General features: G+C 38.3%; 1 pseudogene; it reads left to right on the top strand.

Annotated features, from left to right (window-relative positions):
• The first annotated feature begins 1,436 nt into the window (after positions 1-1,436).
• LOC132437676 (ubiquitin-conjugating enzyme E2 W-like) lies at positions 1,437-2,138 on the top strand (annotated as a pseudogene).
• The last annotated feature ends 15,449 nt before the right edge of the window (positions 2,139-17,587 follow it).

Genomic DNA, 17,587 nt, shown 5'->3' with positions numbered 1-17,587 from the left:
TTCAATGCTCAGGAAACAAGATCCTCTCCTGATCCATTGGTGCTTCTCCAAATGATCATGGGACCTTCCTATGGGGTGGAGAGAGGAATTTAACATCTCAGTTACATCTCCCAGGGTTCAGAGAGGTTAAGTCATGTGCCTAAGGTCACACAGCTGGTAAGTGAGAGAGCTCTGCTTGTGACCACAGAGACAAATTCCACTCCAGAAGTCACAGGAACTGCTGATGTTCTGTTTGTCCTGGACCACATTCTGCGGGTAGCTAGGAGTGAGGGAGTGAGGCTAGGCGTATGCAAGGACCTGCTTGCATTCCAGCTGTAGTCTTTACTGCCTGAATCAGGCAGGTGGCTTTTAATCACCCACTACCTGTGGCACCCCCTGGGCTGTGAGAGATGCTTATTCCTCTCATCTTAATTAATTCTCAGCTGCTGTTTTTGTTTTTTATTCCCCCTGTTGACAAACTGAGTTTCTACACTACTTGTCTCAAACTTCCTTGGTTTCCCTGCAATGTCTAACATGTTATTGGGAAAAGAGAAAAAGAGGGAAACAAAGCATTTCTTCAGTTTTAAGCGTATATATATTTCAGTAGATGCTCATTTATTTCCAGATTTTGTATTTGTGAATTTGCTTACTCGCTACAATTTTTTCATCATCCCCAAATGAAAACTTGCAGTACTTTGGTGGTTATTTGCAGCCATGCACAGAGTTGCAAAAAATTCCAGTCATTCAACGTGCACATTCCCAGCTGATGTGCACGGCTTTGATGAGACAACCAGGCTTTGTTGTTGCAGTTCTCACACTGCAAACAAGTGCTCTTTTTGAAGTCTGTTTAGCACTACTGCTATTTGCTTTTTTGTCCTTTTTATTGGTGATTTCGCTGTTTAAAATGGTCTCCAAGTAAAGAGCTGAAGTGCTGTCTGGTGTTCCTAAGTGCAGTAAGGCTGGGACATGCCTTATGGAGAGAACAGCTAGATAACAGGCAGGGGTCATAGTGCTGCTGGCCCTGAGACCAACATTAATGAATCAACATTAATGAATCAACATTAATATTAAAAGCCTTTTAAACAGAAACACACTTAAAACAAAGTTCTGTATTGATTATTCGATGAAAATGCTGTGACCAGAGGTTTACAGGAACCTAACCTGTATTTCCCCTGAGAACAATGGTTCAGTGTTCGCTAAATCGGTGTTCTCAAAACTTTATGGTACATGACTCTTGTGAATAATGCACCTTTTTTGGTCTCAGTTTATGTTCCCAGCAGTCTGTAAGGTAGGTACGATTCCACTCAACAGTTGAAGACATTGCATCTCCGAGAGGCTTAGCAGGTTGCCTGTGGTCACACAAAACTAGAAATCAAACCCAGTTCTGCCAGAATGAATCATCCACGCTCTTTCTATAAAATTTTGCTGATTCTAGAATTTGCTGGTTGAATTGAATCATGTTGAACATTCAAAAGCACCTCATTGATGGCGTCAATGCAGAACGACTACAAAAAGAACCGTTGGCTTTGCAAAATGACCCACCTCCCGGAATGACTTTAAATGAAAAGAGTGTTCAAAATTCATTTACACAGTGGATTGTAGATATGGAAGGAGCACCAGGTCCCTTATATGAAGGGGAAAAATTTCAACTTCTATTTAAGTTTAGTAGTTGATATCCTTTTGACTCTCCTCAGAGATGACCACCAGAATTCTTTTTATGTTCGAACATGTAACAAGAATCCAAAGAAAACAAAATGGTGGTATCATGATGATACTTGTTGATGCCACTGTTATCATCCTCCTAGCAGAAGATAGTCCTACTGAGAAAATGAGCACTTTGATCATTCAGTCTTTGAACTTTAACCTTTGACTGGAAATGACCTATAGACAAAGAAGACTACTTCCTTTTACTGCATTTTTACTTGTGTGCATTCTGGGCGCATGTTGATCGCTGGTTTAGTCCAGGCAACTGACATGCTTTTATTAGTCATACAGTATTGATGCAGGTGTCAGGAAATGTCAAATATAATTCGATTTTTAATTTTTATTTTTTTAAGATTTTGGAAAAGTTCCAGGTCCTCATGTACTGTGCAATAACGATGACTGCCTTGGAGATTTTGGGACGTTCATTGCCGGCAACGGACGTTGTAACAGGAAAAATTTTCATCAACTCCTGCCACCCAATGATTAATGCATGATAGGGCCTATGAAATGAACTTATCCGTTAGAGTGGGATTATAAATAAAGTGAGGGATCCAGCGTTACTTTGAAAGCCACCCAACTGCTTATATTCGGATTCTATGCACTGTGAACCTAAGGTTAACAGCATGAATTAACATGCGTTTTTAAAGGACTGTAATGAAAGATCATTGCGTATTTATTGAATTGTTTATATCTGCTGTCAAATTGTTTTGACATGGACGGCTTTCAAGTAACATTGGCAGAGAGGTAGCATACGTTATCCCTCTGGTGAAAATGAATTCATCTGTTGTATATAGTTCCTCAATCTCTGAAGTAAAGGTAATATAGGGTATTGTAAAGTAAATATAGTATTTATAGTAAAGTAAAGGTAATATAGGGTATGAATGGTTTAATAAAGGCTTTATTTTGTAAGAAAAATGACAGTGATGATTAAACTGCTGCAGTCCATAATTTGGGCTTGTTATTTGTACATTAACGATTTTTTTCCCAAGTAGATTACACTCTGTTACTTCCTGCTAGCCATCAGCATTAAGCCCTGCTGCCTAAACACTATTTCATTTATTTATGTTTGGAAAATCCATAAACATTTTTGTCTGCAATTTTGTTTCTTTTGTTATGTTTTAAGTCAAGTTTGAACGTTACAATACTTTAACTGAAAAACTTTTGTCAAGTTTTTCCTTGTAAATTTTCTTTATTTGTAAGCATCATCTTGTCCTTCAATCCTGTACCCTAAAATAAGGAATACATTTTGACAGAGGCTTAATGTTTTAACAAAGGAGTGTGGACATTTTTATTTTAAAATTTAGGTAAAAGTACACTATAGAATATGGCATGTTTGCTTATTTGTCTCACACAACCATACAGTTTTGTTCTGGAGGGATTTGTTTTGTTTTGTTTTGCTTTGCTTTGTTGGTATTTAAGACTTTGCTTACAGCTAGATAATATTTTTCTACAGAAAAAAGTTTTTTTGAAGGGTCCAGCTCTCAGTACCATGTAAGTTAATGATACTTAACTAGGTTCTCTTTTTTAAAAAGCAATTAATGTATTTTATAAGTTATCTTTTCACATATGCAAAATCTGTTTCTACTACAACGTTACTTTTACTAATGCCTATTGTTGCACTCTTTTTGACATATCCTGCAGTGAATATATGAATCAATTTGGCCTTAAAAATGAAAGCCAGTTGGCTAAAAGGTTTGAAATATGTACCCCAGCAAAACCTTCCAATCAATAATTGGCAAAGAATATTTTACAAATTGTTTTTAATCTCTGTATAGATGACATTTTGTAGCTTTGTACATGTTAATTAAAAGTGTATAATTTTATACTCTAAAAGGATAATTGTTGAACTCAGGGGTGGGTAGACTTCTAAAATATGTCTGCTGTAGCAATAACTGGAAAAAAATTTTAAACTATGGCCAGCCACCAAACTGTGGACACTGTTTATACTGTTAGTTAGCAACTACCACTGTTTAAACTTAGAAGCATTTTGTTCTTGACTAGATGTACATAAGTTCTCACAGTAGTAGTCTCTACCAGTATTATTAATTGGCTGATTCAACCAAGACAAAAAAATGTTTTTTGGAATGCTTTGAACTACTCTTAGTTTTTAACTGCTTTTTAATATGAAAATTGCAGCTGTAAATTATGTATTTTTCATATTTTACATAACTGCTCTAAACTACTGATTCACTTGATCATTCTCTGGGTGGGGTAGGGGGTCTCTTTCCGTACTGCTGGTCCTCTTACTAAAACCCTTTTATAAAGAAATGACCTGTGACATTTATTCACCAAACGAATTAATATACCAGGTCAAAGATTAACAATGCTACTGTATAGATTAATAGGTCATACATAGCCTCAATTGAGTTTTTTAATACAAATAATAGTATTTTAACATACCTCTCTCTCTACATAGAGATACCGTACAATAAATTAAAATGACACAGAGGAAAGTAAAGGAAAACCAAATAATTTTGGTACATTTTATGGTTTAAGGAGAAGAAGATAGGATGAAATATCCTAAAATATAGAAGGACCAACCATTCAAAATTTGCAATCTGATAACACCTTATGCATTACTTCCTTGAACTTAGGAATCATTGAAAACTCCTGTACACTTAGATTTAATTAAGTTAATTTTAAATGTTAAGTTACATAATTGAAAGACATAAGATGTTTACCTGAGTCATTGCTTAAGAGAGGGCAATTAACAGTTTTGTAATAATAAAAAGAATATTTCTCTGTACTGCATTGCTGAATGACAACCAGAATAAGAAAGTGTACATGGGAACATGCTACTTCCCTCTTCCCTGCATTCCCTCTGTGAGGCACTGTCTGCTGCATAGGTCTACAGAATTATACCTTCAGATTTAGGACAATATGTACTCTCTTCTTTTTTATTTATTTATTTTAAGGTCATTCTTCCGGTTTGCCAAATTCTGTTAAGGCAGTGATACATTCAGTTCCTTATTTTGCATGAACTTGGTGTCCTTTCAAAAAAAAAATTATGTCAAGTAGGTAATTAATACCATAGATTTTAAAGAGAGAAACGGTTTTCAGTTTTTTAAGATAAATTTTTAAAAATGAATTTTATGGCTGTTCTCTTAAGGAATTTAATATTCATCTCTAAAGGACTTACTTGTACAACTTCCTCTTTTTTAGCTAGCAGGGAAATAAGGCTTTTTTTAAATCCTTGGGAGAAAATGCTAAAAATAGCTTTTATATAGAGTTCATCTGGAGAACGATTGTAATACTTATTGTTTTGACTAGGTATATAAATATTTGGTATAAAGTAACTAGAATAGTTTACTACTTTTTCCCTTCTGAAATTTTAACTATATGCAAAAATATATATCATTAGATTCCTGTGGTGGATAACAATTTCTTCAGATCTTAGAACAGGTATCTAGTGACTGCTTAATTGTTCCCAAATGAGTAATGATTTGAAAATGGTATGTAACCACATATTACTTGTTTCTGGTAATCAAGTCTTATTTTTTATAAAGAGCTGAGGCTTGACCATATGATTCTTTTCTGAGGATTCATTGTTATCAAAATCAGCTACTGCACTATTCTGTTATGCTAATGCCTTTGCATCACTAAAATCTGTGAAGAAGTTATCTTTTAAGCTGCACCTCCTGGCCCTAATCCTCTTTGCAGTCTTTATTTTAATTAATTAATTTATGTATTTTTGCGGTATGTGGGCCTCTCACTGTTGTGGCCTCTCCCGTTGTGGAGCACAGGCTCTGGACGCGCAGGCTCAGCGGCCATGGCTCACGGGCCCAGCCGCTCCGCGGCATGTGGGATCCTCCCGGACCGGGGCACGAACCCGTGTCCCTTGCATCAGCAGGCAGACTCTCAACCACTGCGCCACCAGGGAAGCCCTGCAGTCTTTATTTTTATTCCTCCTTTATTTTTCTTCCTTCCTGTCTACTCACAGATACCAATGGATCAGTCTTCAGTGTCCTTCTGACCTCTCAGTTTTTCTTCCCTCTTTCCTCCCTTCTTTCCTTCCTTCCCTTTCCTCTCTCTTTCCCTTTCTTGAGGTTAGGAAATCCAGAGAAGGAGGATTATTAAAATTATATCAGAAAAATATTTTAATAAAAAGACTCCATCCTACAAATAAAATAATTTCCGATACCTAATTTTAGTCCATCAGTAGATGGCTAAACTTGTTGAATAACTGACTACTTGATAAATAAGCTGTTGTTAGCTATAATTTAGTTCTTAAATGCTGGTATTGAGGGAATTTTGTTTACTTTTTGTATGTGACTCCTCTCTCAAAGCCTAATTATTGCCCAAATGAATTAAATTACTTATTTTGATGAAAGTGTTTTTCCATTTAAGTTTCTAAACCATTTTGTGATTTGGAACTATTTTCTAAAAATAATAATTTATGGGAGACTTCTACTTTCTCAGCATAAATTAAAGACAGACTTATATACACCATTATCATTAGAGGCCCATGGAATCTAAGCATGTACTTCAAACTTAGACCTCTGTCCTTCAAGTTGAAGTTCTGGTTCTGACTATGGTCCTGATAATTAAGGTGTTTATTGTGACTTTAATTCTCAAATGTTAGCACTGGGACTTATAGTTGGTGATGAATCTCCAAAATTATTACATGAATATCTTTCTTATGAAAAAATTTTTGTTAATAAAACAGTGTGATATCTGACGCCATTTTGAATATGTGGAAGGAATGTTTGAATAGAAGCAAGTACGTCTTCACATACCTAAAGAACTCGAGTTTTGCAAGTTGAGCGCAGCTGACTGTGAAAGGAGAAACAGTTCTTGTTCTATTTCTTGGCACATACACCATCAGGGTTTGGAAAAAAGTTTGCTCCTACAATAATTCTCAGAGCTGTTTTCTCAAAGGCAAAAGCACGCTTTCAGAACTCACCGGGCTGTGGCTTGTTAGGTGTGACTTCACTTGTCAGATTTCCTGGCACATCAAATTATTGAATAATCTCGCTTCTCTAATTAAAAACCTGAAACAGGACAAATAAAGAATTTGGTAGATTGTGTCAGATACCCTGGAAATGCAAGTCTCTTCATAGTTAATCACAGATTGTTTACATAACGCAAATTGATTGCCAAGCTCAAGGAACATAGTTATTTGAATAGATTATTAGGTCAGTTATCTAGTAGCCAAAAATCAGGTGCATGTTCGAGTCATAATGGATATGTTATTTTTAGTTGGTACCATTTTTCTCTCAATATTGAGAAATACAGATTGTGCATTTTATTAATAGGAATGGAAGCTCATGCTTGAAGATTTGCATAGGGCAGGTGTATGCATTTTATAAAATCAAGTTGTAAAATATGTAAAGCTACTGCTTTTTAAATAAAATATAAATATTGACAGATAAATCTATATATTATTTATTTTAAATACATGTATGAAACTTTTGTTAGTTGAAGATAAACTACATTGTGTGCTTTATGGAATTCAGTAACTTTTAATAATAAAGCAGTTGTCAATAAAAAAAGAAGCACCTCATTTTTTAAAATTTTATTTTATTTTTTTTGCGCTACGCGGGCCTCTCACTGTTGCGGCCTCTCCCATCGCAGACCACAGCCTCCGGACGTGCAGGCTCAGCGGCCATGGTTCACGGGCCCAGCTGCTCCGCGGCATGTGGGATCTTCCCGGACAGGGGCACGAACCCATGTCCCCTGAATCGGCAGGCGGACTCTCAACCACTGCGCCACCAGGGAAGCCCAGCACCTCATTTTTAAATTGGGGTACAGGTGACCTCGGAGATACTGTAGATTCAGTTCCAGACAAATGCAATAAAGTGAGTTATGCAATAAACTGAGCTACATGAATTTTTCGGTTTCCCGGCGCATATAAAATTTATGTTCCCACTGTATTGTAGTCTATTAAATGTGCAAAAGCATTATGTCTAAAAAAAAAGTTCATGCCTCAATTAAAATATACTTTATTGCTAAAAAGTGCTAACCATCACCTGAGCCTTCAGTGAGTCATGATAGCGTCAAAGATCACGGATCACAGGTCATCATAACAAACATAGTAATAATGAAAAAGCTTGAACTATTGCGAGAATTACCAAAATGTGACACACAGACACGAAGTGAGCAAATGCTGTTGGGAAAATGGTGCTGATAGACTTGCTTGATGAAGAAATGCCACAAACCTTCAATTTATTTTTAAAAAATCTGGGAAGTGTGATAAAATGAAGCACAATGAAATGAGGGACGCCTGTAGCTTTTTATTGTTTCCATCTCTTCCCACTGCAGAAGGAGGTAGTTTATAGGGTGATGAGCTCAGGCAAAACAAAACACCCCAAGACAAGACAAAATTCCTAGTGCCTTGGGAGAAGCAAAGTAAAAGTTTAAATATACCTTTTTAATCTAGAAGAGAGGGTGAACCTTAAATCAGTAAAACCACTGCATTTTTGCCTATTGATTTCTTTCTTTTTTTTAATAGATCTTTGTTGGAGTATAATTGCTTCACAATACTGTGTTAGTTTCCTATTGATTTCTTTGTTTCAGTTAGCAAGACTTTTTTTTTAGGTTAGTTAGGCTCTTTTATAAGTTTTTATATTGAGATTTTTATGCTTTCATTTGTTTTGCTTTGAGCACCTAATGATTTCTTTTTACTGTCTTTTATGTCTGATCTGCCCCGAACAGTCATAAGAATGGCCCATAAACTAGTTCCTCCAGCAATCCATGCATTGCTGTCTGAAACTTTATAAAGGAGAGGGTCATGTGACTCACAAGTCATCTGAGGACACCCTGCCCCATTTCCTTACAATTGACACAAGCCCCCTATCCCCCACTCAGCTGGAAAATTTAATCTCTGCTCCAAGATTTCTGCAGATTCCAGGGTCGTATATTCTTAAGGTTACCTCTAGTTCTAACTTCCTGTTAATCTCACCACAGTCTCATTCTGAGGAGGGCTATGCAGATATGGACACCATAAACTTTTCCTTAATTTTCTGTGTCCAAAATTCACAAAAGACATTTATTTGGTGTGTGTCTTAAAAGAAAGTTTAAGGTGATGGATGACTTCTACCCAGCACACAACTTGAAAACTGATTTTTAGGCACACGAGATCTAAAAAATCCTTCAGCTATTCCTGTTTCTTTTTTTTTTTTTTAAATTCACCATTTCTGGCTTCTTTGCTGGATTTATTGTGACTTTTCCCTTTTCCTCTGTCTCTCACTTTTCCCAACCCAAAATGTCTGGAATACAAAGCTGGTCATCTATCTCTTTCTCTTTTTTTTTTTTTTTTACTATCTTTCTACACTTAAATCTTATTATCAAGATGTCTTTCTAAAAAAGACAGGATCCTCTAAAGAGTATTTTCATGCCAGCTATAAAAATAACATTTTTAACTCCCTTTTTATGGAGTGGAAGCTTCATAGAAGGGAGGACTGGATGAGTTTACCAGGGATTTAAAGAATCAAGACCATGAAAGTGAGTCGGAAACACTACCATGGAAGAAAAATTGGATTTTGCATCTTTGTCTCTGTTTGACATTCTGCCCACGGCAGTTCTTATACTGATTGTTCACTTCTCTAAGAAGAATGTAGGTTCCACTCCCAGCCTCAGACGATGTCACTTGCAAAGAAAGATGGCCAAATTCACTTCAAAATGATGGGACTGCATAGAAAATATGAGCAGGTGGGATCGGTGTGATTAGCCCATTTTTGGTGCCCATTTTCTCACCATTTCCCAGATCTGTGGGACAGATTTTATTGGAGAAGACCTACTCCTTCATTTCAAGTAACAATATTAACTCCAATAATCACCAATACTTACTTAGGGTTTACTGTATGAGTGTTTCCCATTATTTGATGATATTATTTTACTCATTGATCTTCACCATGAACCAACAAGGCAGGCATTATTTTCATCCCCATTTTACAGATGAGGAACTGAGGCAGAGACGTCATCCAAGGTGGTTACAAACCAAGGCAGTTTGGCTCCAGAACCCATGTTCTTACCCGCCATGCTGCTCAGTCTCTCTCTGATTTCACAAATAGTAATGCCAGGGGACTGCTGAGCCCAGTGGCTCAACACACAGTGATTGGAACACCAAGGTCATACGTTAAATCCTGCCAGATCCTTCAAGCATCAGCCCAAATGCCACATCCACAGAGCAGTCTTTCCCATACCAGGATCATTTCCTCTGTCTCATTCTCACTGGTCCATCTGCTGTTTAGTACATAATTGCTAAGTAATTATCTGTGCAGTTAATACTTTATCTCCTCAGCTAAAATGCAATCTCCATGCAAACAGGGATCACCTCTCTGTCACCACTGCCTTTCCAATACTCAGCAGAGTGTTTGACACATAGTGTGGCTTCAACAAATATTGGCTTAAAGGATGCATGAACAAGAATGGACACAGAAGTGCATAATTCCAACTCCTTCCAGAGCAGGGCTTCGCAGATTCCACACTAAGCAGAGAAAAGAACACTTTCTTAATGGTTGAATTTTACTAATAACCCCAGCTTATTATGAGATTACACTTTTGCAGGTTAAGTTCTTTGGGAACGAACATAGCAAGGAAGGGTTTATTTAATGATAGCAGCTATCATTGGGAAGTACATATTATACACAGGTGCTGTGCTAAATGTTTCATACCATTATCTTACCTGGTTCTTATAACCCCGTGGTTGACAGAGGCCCAGAGGACTTAGTAACTTGACCAAGGTGACATCACTGGCAGGAAGGCCTGGGACTTGAACCCCGGCAGGTCTGGCTGATGGCAAAGCCCTTGCTCTCTGTCACCCAGTTATAAGAATACATTAGCGCTCTTGCCGCCTTATTTTTACAAACATTTCTCCATGCTCCAACACACATTTACATTCACGGAGTCTTCTAGAAGACACAAATGCGGATCCCTGTGCATGGAACAGTGCCTGGCACTTAAAAATGTTTGTTGAATAGATGAATGGTTAGAAAGGCCTTACTTACTTCATTGTATTGAATATGTTATTAAAATAAAGTTCCCACTGTTTATGAAAGGGTGTCTACTTTTTTTTTTTTTTTTTTTTTTTTTTTTTGCAGTACGCGGGCCTCTCACTGTTGTGGCCTCTCCCGTTGCAGAGCACAGGCTCCGGACGCGCAGGCTCCGGACGCGCAGGCTCAGCAGCCATGGCTCATGGGCCCAGCCGCTCCATGGCATGTGGGACCTTCCCGGACTGGGGCACGAACCCATGTCCCCTGCATCGGCAGGCGGACTCTCAACCACTGCGCCACCAGGGAAGCCCAGGGTGTCTACTTCTTATCTATTTTTTGTCTGTTTCTAAAGCAATCAGTTTTTTTTGTTTTGTTTTGTTTTGTTTTGTTTTAACATCTTTATTGGGGTATAATTGCTTTACAATGGTGTGTTAGTTTCTGCTTTATAACAAAGTGAATCAGTTATACATATACATATGTTCCCATATCTCTTCCCTCTTGCGTCTCCCTCCCTCCCACCCTCCCTATCCCACCCCTCCAGGCTGTCACAAAGCACCGAGCCAATATCCCTGTGCCATGTGGCTGCTTCCCACTAGCTATCTACCTTACTACGTTTGTTAGTGTGTATATGTCCATGACTCTCTCTCGCCCCGTCACAGCTCACCCTTCCCCCTCCCCATAACCTCAAGTCCGTTCTCTAGGAGGTCTGCGTCTTTATTCCTGCCTTACCCCTAGGTTCTTCATGACATTTTTTTTTCTTAAATTCCTTATATATGTGTTAGCATACGGTATTTGTCTTTTTCTTTCTGACTTACTTCACTGTGTATGACAGACTCTAGGTCTATCCACCTCATTACAAATAGCTCAATTTTGTTTCTTTTTATGGCTGAGTAATATTCCATTGTATATATGTGCCACATCTTCTTTATCCATTCATCCGATGATGGGCACTTAGGTTGTTTCCATCTCCGGGCTATTGTAAATAGAGCTGCAATGAACATTTTGGTACATGACTCTTTTTGAATTTCGGTTTTCTCAGGGTATATGCCCAGTAGTGGGATTGCTGGGTCATATGGTAGTTCTATTTGTAGTTTTTTAAGGAACCTCCATACTGTTCTCCATAGTGGCTGAACCAATTCACATTCCCACCAGCAGTGCAAGAGGGTTCCCTTTTCTCCACACCCTCTCCAGCATTTATTGTTTCTAGATTTTTTGATGATGGTCATTCTGACTGGTGTGAGATGATATCTCATTGTAGTTTTGATCTGCATTTCTCTAATGATTAATGATGTTGAGCATTCTTTCATGTGTTTGTTGGCAGTCTGTATATCTTCTTTGGAGAAATGTCTATTTAGGTCTTCTGCCCATTTTTGGATTGGGTTGTTTGTTTTTTTGTTATTGAGCTGCATGAGCTGCTTGTAAATTTTGGAGATTAATCCTTTGTCGGTTGCTTCATTTGCAAATATTTTCTCCCATTCTGAGGGTTGTCTTTTGGTCTTGTTTATGGTTTCCTTTGTTGTGCAAAAGCTTTGAAGTTTCATTAGGTCCCATTTGTTTATTTTTGTTTTTATTTCCATTACTCTAGGAGGTGGGTCAGAAAGGATCTTGCTGTGATTTATGTCATAGAGTGTTCTGCCTATGTTTTCCTCTAAGAGTTTGATAGTTTCTGGCCTTATATTTAGGTCTTTAATCCATTTTGAGCTTATTTTTGTGTATGGTGTTAGAGAGTGATCTAATCTCATACTTTTACATGTACCTGTCCAGTTTTCCCAGCACCACTTATTGAAGAGGCTGTCCTTTCTCCACTGTACATTCCTGCCACCTTTATCAAAGATAAGATGTCCATATGTGCATGGGTTTATCTCTGGGCTTTCTATCCTGTTCCATTGATCTATCTTTCTGTTTTGTGCCAGTACCATACCATCTTGATAACTGTAGCTTTGTAGTATAGTCTGAAGTCAGGGAGCCTGATTCCTCCAGTTCCTTTTTTTGTTCTCAAGATTGCTTTGGCTATTCGGGGTCTTTTGTGTTTCCATACAAATTGCGAAATTTTTTGTTCTAGTTCTGTGAAAAATGCCAGTGGTAGTTTGATAGGGATTGCATTGAATCTATAGATTGCTTTGGGTAGTAGAGTCATTTTCACAATGTTGATTCTTCCAATCCAAGAACATGGTATATGTCTCCATCTATTTGTATCATCTTTAATTTCTTTCATCAGTGTCTTATAATTTTCTGCATACAGGTCTTTCGTCTCCTTAGGTAGGTTTATTCCTAGATATTTTATTCTTTTTGTTGCAATGGTAAATGAGAGTGTTTTCTTGATTTCACTTTCAGATTTTTCATCATTAGTATATAGGAATGCCAGAGATTTCTGTGCATTAATTTTGTATCCTGCCACTTTACCAAATTCATTGATTAGCTCTAGTAGTTTTCTGGTAGCATCTTTAGGATTCTCTATGTATAGGATCATGTCATCTGCAAACAGTGACAGCTTTACTTCTTCTTTTCCGATTTGGATTCCTTTTATTTCCTTCTCTTCTCTGATTGCTGTGGCTAAAACTTCCAAAACTATGTTGAATAAGAGTGGTGAGAGTGGGCACCCTTGTCTTGTTCCTGATCTTGGTGGAAATGCTTTCAGTTTTTCACCATTGAGGATGATGTTTGCTGTGGGCTTGTCATATATGGCCTTTATTATGTTGAGGAAAGTTCCCTCTATGCCTACTTTCTGCAGGGTTTTTATCATAAATGGGTGTTGAATTTTGTCAAAAGCTTTCTCTGCATCTATTGAGATGATCATATGGTTTTTCTCCTTCAATTTGTTAATATGGTTTATCACATTGATAGATTTGCGTATATTGAAGAATCCTTGCATTCCTGGAATAAACCCCACTTGATCATGGTGTATGATCCTTTTAATGTGCTGTTGGATTCTGTTTGCTAGTATTTTGTTGAGGATTTTTGCATCTATGTTCATCAGTGATATTGGTCTGTAGTTTTCTTTCTTTGTGATATCCTTGTCTGGTTTTGGTATCAAGGTGATGGTGGCCTCGTAGAAGGAGTTTGGGAGTGTTCCTCCCTCTGTTATATTTTGGAAGAGTTTGAGAAGGATAGGTGTTAGCTCTTCTCTAAATGTTTGATAGAATTCGCCTGTGAAGCCATCTGGTCCTGGGCTTTTCTTTGTTGGAAGATTTTTTTTTTTTTTTTTTTTTGCGATACGCGGGCCTCTCACTGTTGTGGCCTCTCCCGTTGCGGAGCACAGGCTCCGGACACACAGGCCCAGCGGCCATGGCTCACGGGCCCAGCCGCTCCGCGGCATGTGGGATCCTCCCGGACCGGGGCACGAACCTGTGTCCCCTGCATCGGCAGGCGGACTCTCAACCACTGCGCCACCAGGGAAGCCCTGTTGGAAGATTTTTAATCACAGTTTCAATTTCAGTGCTTGTGATTGGTCTGTTCATCTTTTCTATTTCTTCCTGATTCAGTCTTGGCAGGTTGTGCCTTTCTAAGAATTTGTCCATTTCTTCCAGATTGTCCATTTTATTGGCATAGAGTTGCTTGTAGTAATCTCTCATGATCTCTTTTATTTCTGCAGTGTCCGTTGTTACCTCTCCTTTTTCATTTCTAATTCTATTGATTTGAGTCTTCTCCCTTTTTTTCTTGATGAGTCTGGCTAGTGGTTTATCTATTTTGTTTATCTTCTCAAAGAACCAGCTTTTAGTTTTATTGATCTTTGCTATTGTTTCCTTCATTTCTTTTTCATTTATTTCTGATCTGATTTTTATGATTTCTTTCCTTCTGCTAGCTTTGGGGTTTTTTTGTTCTTCTTTCTCTAATTGCTTGAGGTGCAAGGTTAGGTTGTTTATTCGAGATGTTTCCTGCTTCTTAAGGTGGGCTTGTATTGCTATAAACTTCCCCCTTAGAACTGCTTTTGCTGCATCCCACAAGTTTTGGGTCGTTGTGTCTCCATTGTCATTTGTTTCTAGGTATTTTTTGATTTCCTCTTTGATTTCTTCAGTGATCACTTCATTATTAAGTAGTGTATTGTTTAGCCTCCATGTGTTTGTATTTTTTACAGATCTTTTCCTGTAATTGATATCTAGTCTCATGGCGTTGTGGTCAGAAAAGATACTTGATACAATTTCAATTTTCTTAAATTTACCAAGGCTTGATTTGTGACCCAAGATATGATCTATCCTGGAGAATGTTCCATGAACACTTGAGAAAAATGTGTATTCTGTTGTTTTTGGATGGAGTGTCCTATAAATATCAATTAAGTCCATCTTGTTTAATGTATCATTTAAAGCTTGTGTTTCCTTATTTATTTTCATTTTGGATGATCTGTCCATGGGTGAAAGTGGGGTGTTTAAGTCCCCTACTATGAATGTGTTACTGTCGATTTCCCCTTTTATGGCTGTTAGTATTTGCCTTATGTATTGAGGTGCTCCTATGTTGGGTGCATAAATATTTACAATTGTTATATCTTCTTCTTGGATCGATCCCTTGATCATTATGTAGTGTCCTCTTTGTCTCTTTTAATAGTCCTTATTTTAAAGTCTATTTTGTCTGATATGAGAATTGCTACTCCAGCTTTCTTTTGGTTTCCATTTGCATGGAATATCTTTTTCCATCCCCTTACTTTCAGTCTGTATGTGTCTCTAGGTCTGAAGTGGGTCTCTTGTAGACAGCATATATGAGGGTCTTGCTTTTGTATCCATTCAGCTAATCTGTGTCTTTTGGTGGGAGCATTTAGTCCATTTACATTTAAGGTAATTATCGATATGTATGTTCCTATTCCCATTTTCTAAATTGTTTTGGGTTCGTTATTATAGGTCTTTTCCTTCTCTTGTGTTTCTTGCCTAGAGAAGATCCTTTAGCATTTGTTGTAAAGCTGGTTTGGTGGTGCTGAACTCTCTCAGCTTTTGCTTGTCTGTAAAGGTTTTAATTTCTCCATCAAATCTGAATGAGATCCTTGCTGGGTAGAGTAGTCTTGGCTGCAGGTTTTTCTCCTTCATCACTTTCAGTATGTCCTGCCACTCCCTTCTGGCTTGTAGGGTTTCTGCTGAGAGATCAGCTGTTAACCTTATGGGGATTCCCTTATGTGTTATTTGTTGTTTTTCCCTTGCTGCTTTTAATATGCTTTCTTTGTATTTAATTTTTGACAGTTTGATTAATATGTGTCTTGGCGTATTTCTCCTTGTATTTATCCTGTATGGGACTCTCTGTGCTTCCTGGACTTGACTAACTATTTCCTTTCCCATATTAGGGAAGTTTTCAACTATAATCTCTTCAAATATTTTCTCAGTCCCTTTCTTTTTCTCTTCTTCTTCTGGAACCCCTATAATTCGAATGTTGGTGCGTTTAATGTTGTCCCAGAGGTCTCTGAGACTGTCCTCAGTTCTTTTCATTCTTTTTTCTTTATTCTGCTCTGCAGTAGTTATTTCCACTATTTTATCTTCCAGGTCACTTATCCGTTCTTCTGCCTCAGTTATTCTGCTATTGATCCCATCTAGAGTATTTTTAATTTCATTTATTGTGTTGTTCATCGTTGCTTGTTTCATCTTTAGTTCTTCTAGGTCCTTGTTAACTGATTCTTGCATTTTGTCCATTCTATTGTCCATTCTATCTCCAAGATTTCGGATCAACCTTACTATCATTATTCTGAATTCTTTTTCAGGTAGACTGTCTATTTCCTCTTCATTTGTTAGGTCTGGTGCATTTTTATCTTGCTTCTTTATCTGCTGTGTGTTTTTCTGTCTTCTTATTTTGCTTATCTTACTGTGTTTGGGGTCTCCTTTTTGCAGGCTGCAGGTTCGTAGTTCCTCCTGTTTTTTTTTTTTTGTTTTTTTTTGTTTTTTTTTTTTTTTTGCGGTACGCGGGCCTCTCACTGTTGTGGCCTCTCCCGCCGCGGAGCACAGGCTCCGGACGCGCAGGCCCAGCGGCCATGGCCCACGGGCCCAGCCGCTCCGCGGCATGTGGGATCTTCCCGGACCGGGGCACGAACCCGTGTCCCCTGCATCGGCAGGCGGACTCTCAACCACTGCGCCACCAGGGAAGCCCCCTCCTGTTTTTGATGTCTGTCTCCAGTGGCTAAGGTTGGTTCAGTGGGTTGTGTAGCTTCCTGGTGGAGGGGACTAGTGCCTGTGTTGTGGTGGATGAGGCTGGATCTTGTCTCTCTAGTGGGCAGGTTCACGTCTGGTGGTGTGTTTTGGGGGTGTCTGTGGCCTTATTATGATTTTAGGCAGCCTCTCTGCTAATGGGTGGGGTTGTGTTCCTGTTTTGCTAGTTGTTTGGCATAGGTTGTCCAGCACTGGGCTTGCTGGTCGTTGAGTGAAGCTGGGTGCTGGTGTTAAGATGGAGGTCTCTGGGAGATTTTCGCCATTTGATATTATGTGGAGCTGGGAGGTCTCTTGTGGACCAGTGTCCTGAAGTTGGCTCTCCTACCTCAGAGGCAGAGCCCTGACTCCTGGCTGGAGCACCAAGAGCCTTTCATCCACACGGCTCAGAATAAAAGGGAGAAAAAGTAGAGGGAATTAGTAGAAGTATGAGGGAAGAAAGAAGGAAAGGAGGGAAGGAAGGAGGGAAGGAAGGAAGGAAGGAAGAAAGAAAGAAAGAAAGAAGCAAAGAAGGAAAGAAGGCAAGAAGGAAAGAAAGGAGGGAGGGAGGGAGGGAGGAAGGAAGGAAGGAGGGAAAGAAGGAAAAACAGAAAGAAAGAAGATACAGTAAAAATAAAATAGTAAAAATAAAATAAAGTATAATAAAGTTATTGAATTAAAAAATTCTTACTTAGGAAAAAAAAAGAAAAAAAAAAAGGGACGGATCGAACCTTAGGACAAATGTTGGAAGCAAAGCTATACAGACAAAATCTTACACAGAAGCATACACATACACCCTCACTAAAAGAGGTAAAGGGGGAAAAATCATAAATCTTGCTGTCAGAGACCACCTCCTCAATTTGGGATGATTCGTTGTCT

Source organism: Delphinus delphis, chromosome 15 (assembly GCF_949987515.2).
Source record: "Delphinus delphis chromosome 15, mDelDel1.2, whole genome shotgun sequence".
NCBI lineage: Eukaryota > Metazoa > Chordata > Mammalia > Artiodactyla > Delphinidae > Delphinus > Delphinus delphis.
Note: the sequence above shows the minus strand (reverse complement) of the source record. Positions and strands in the feature narration are given on the sequence as shown.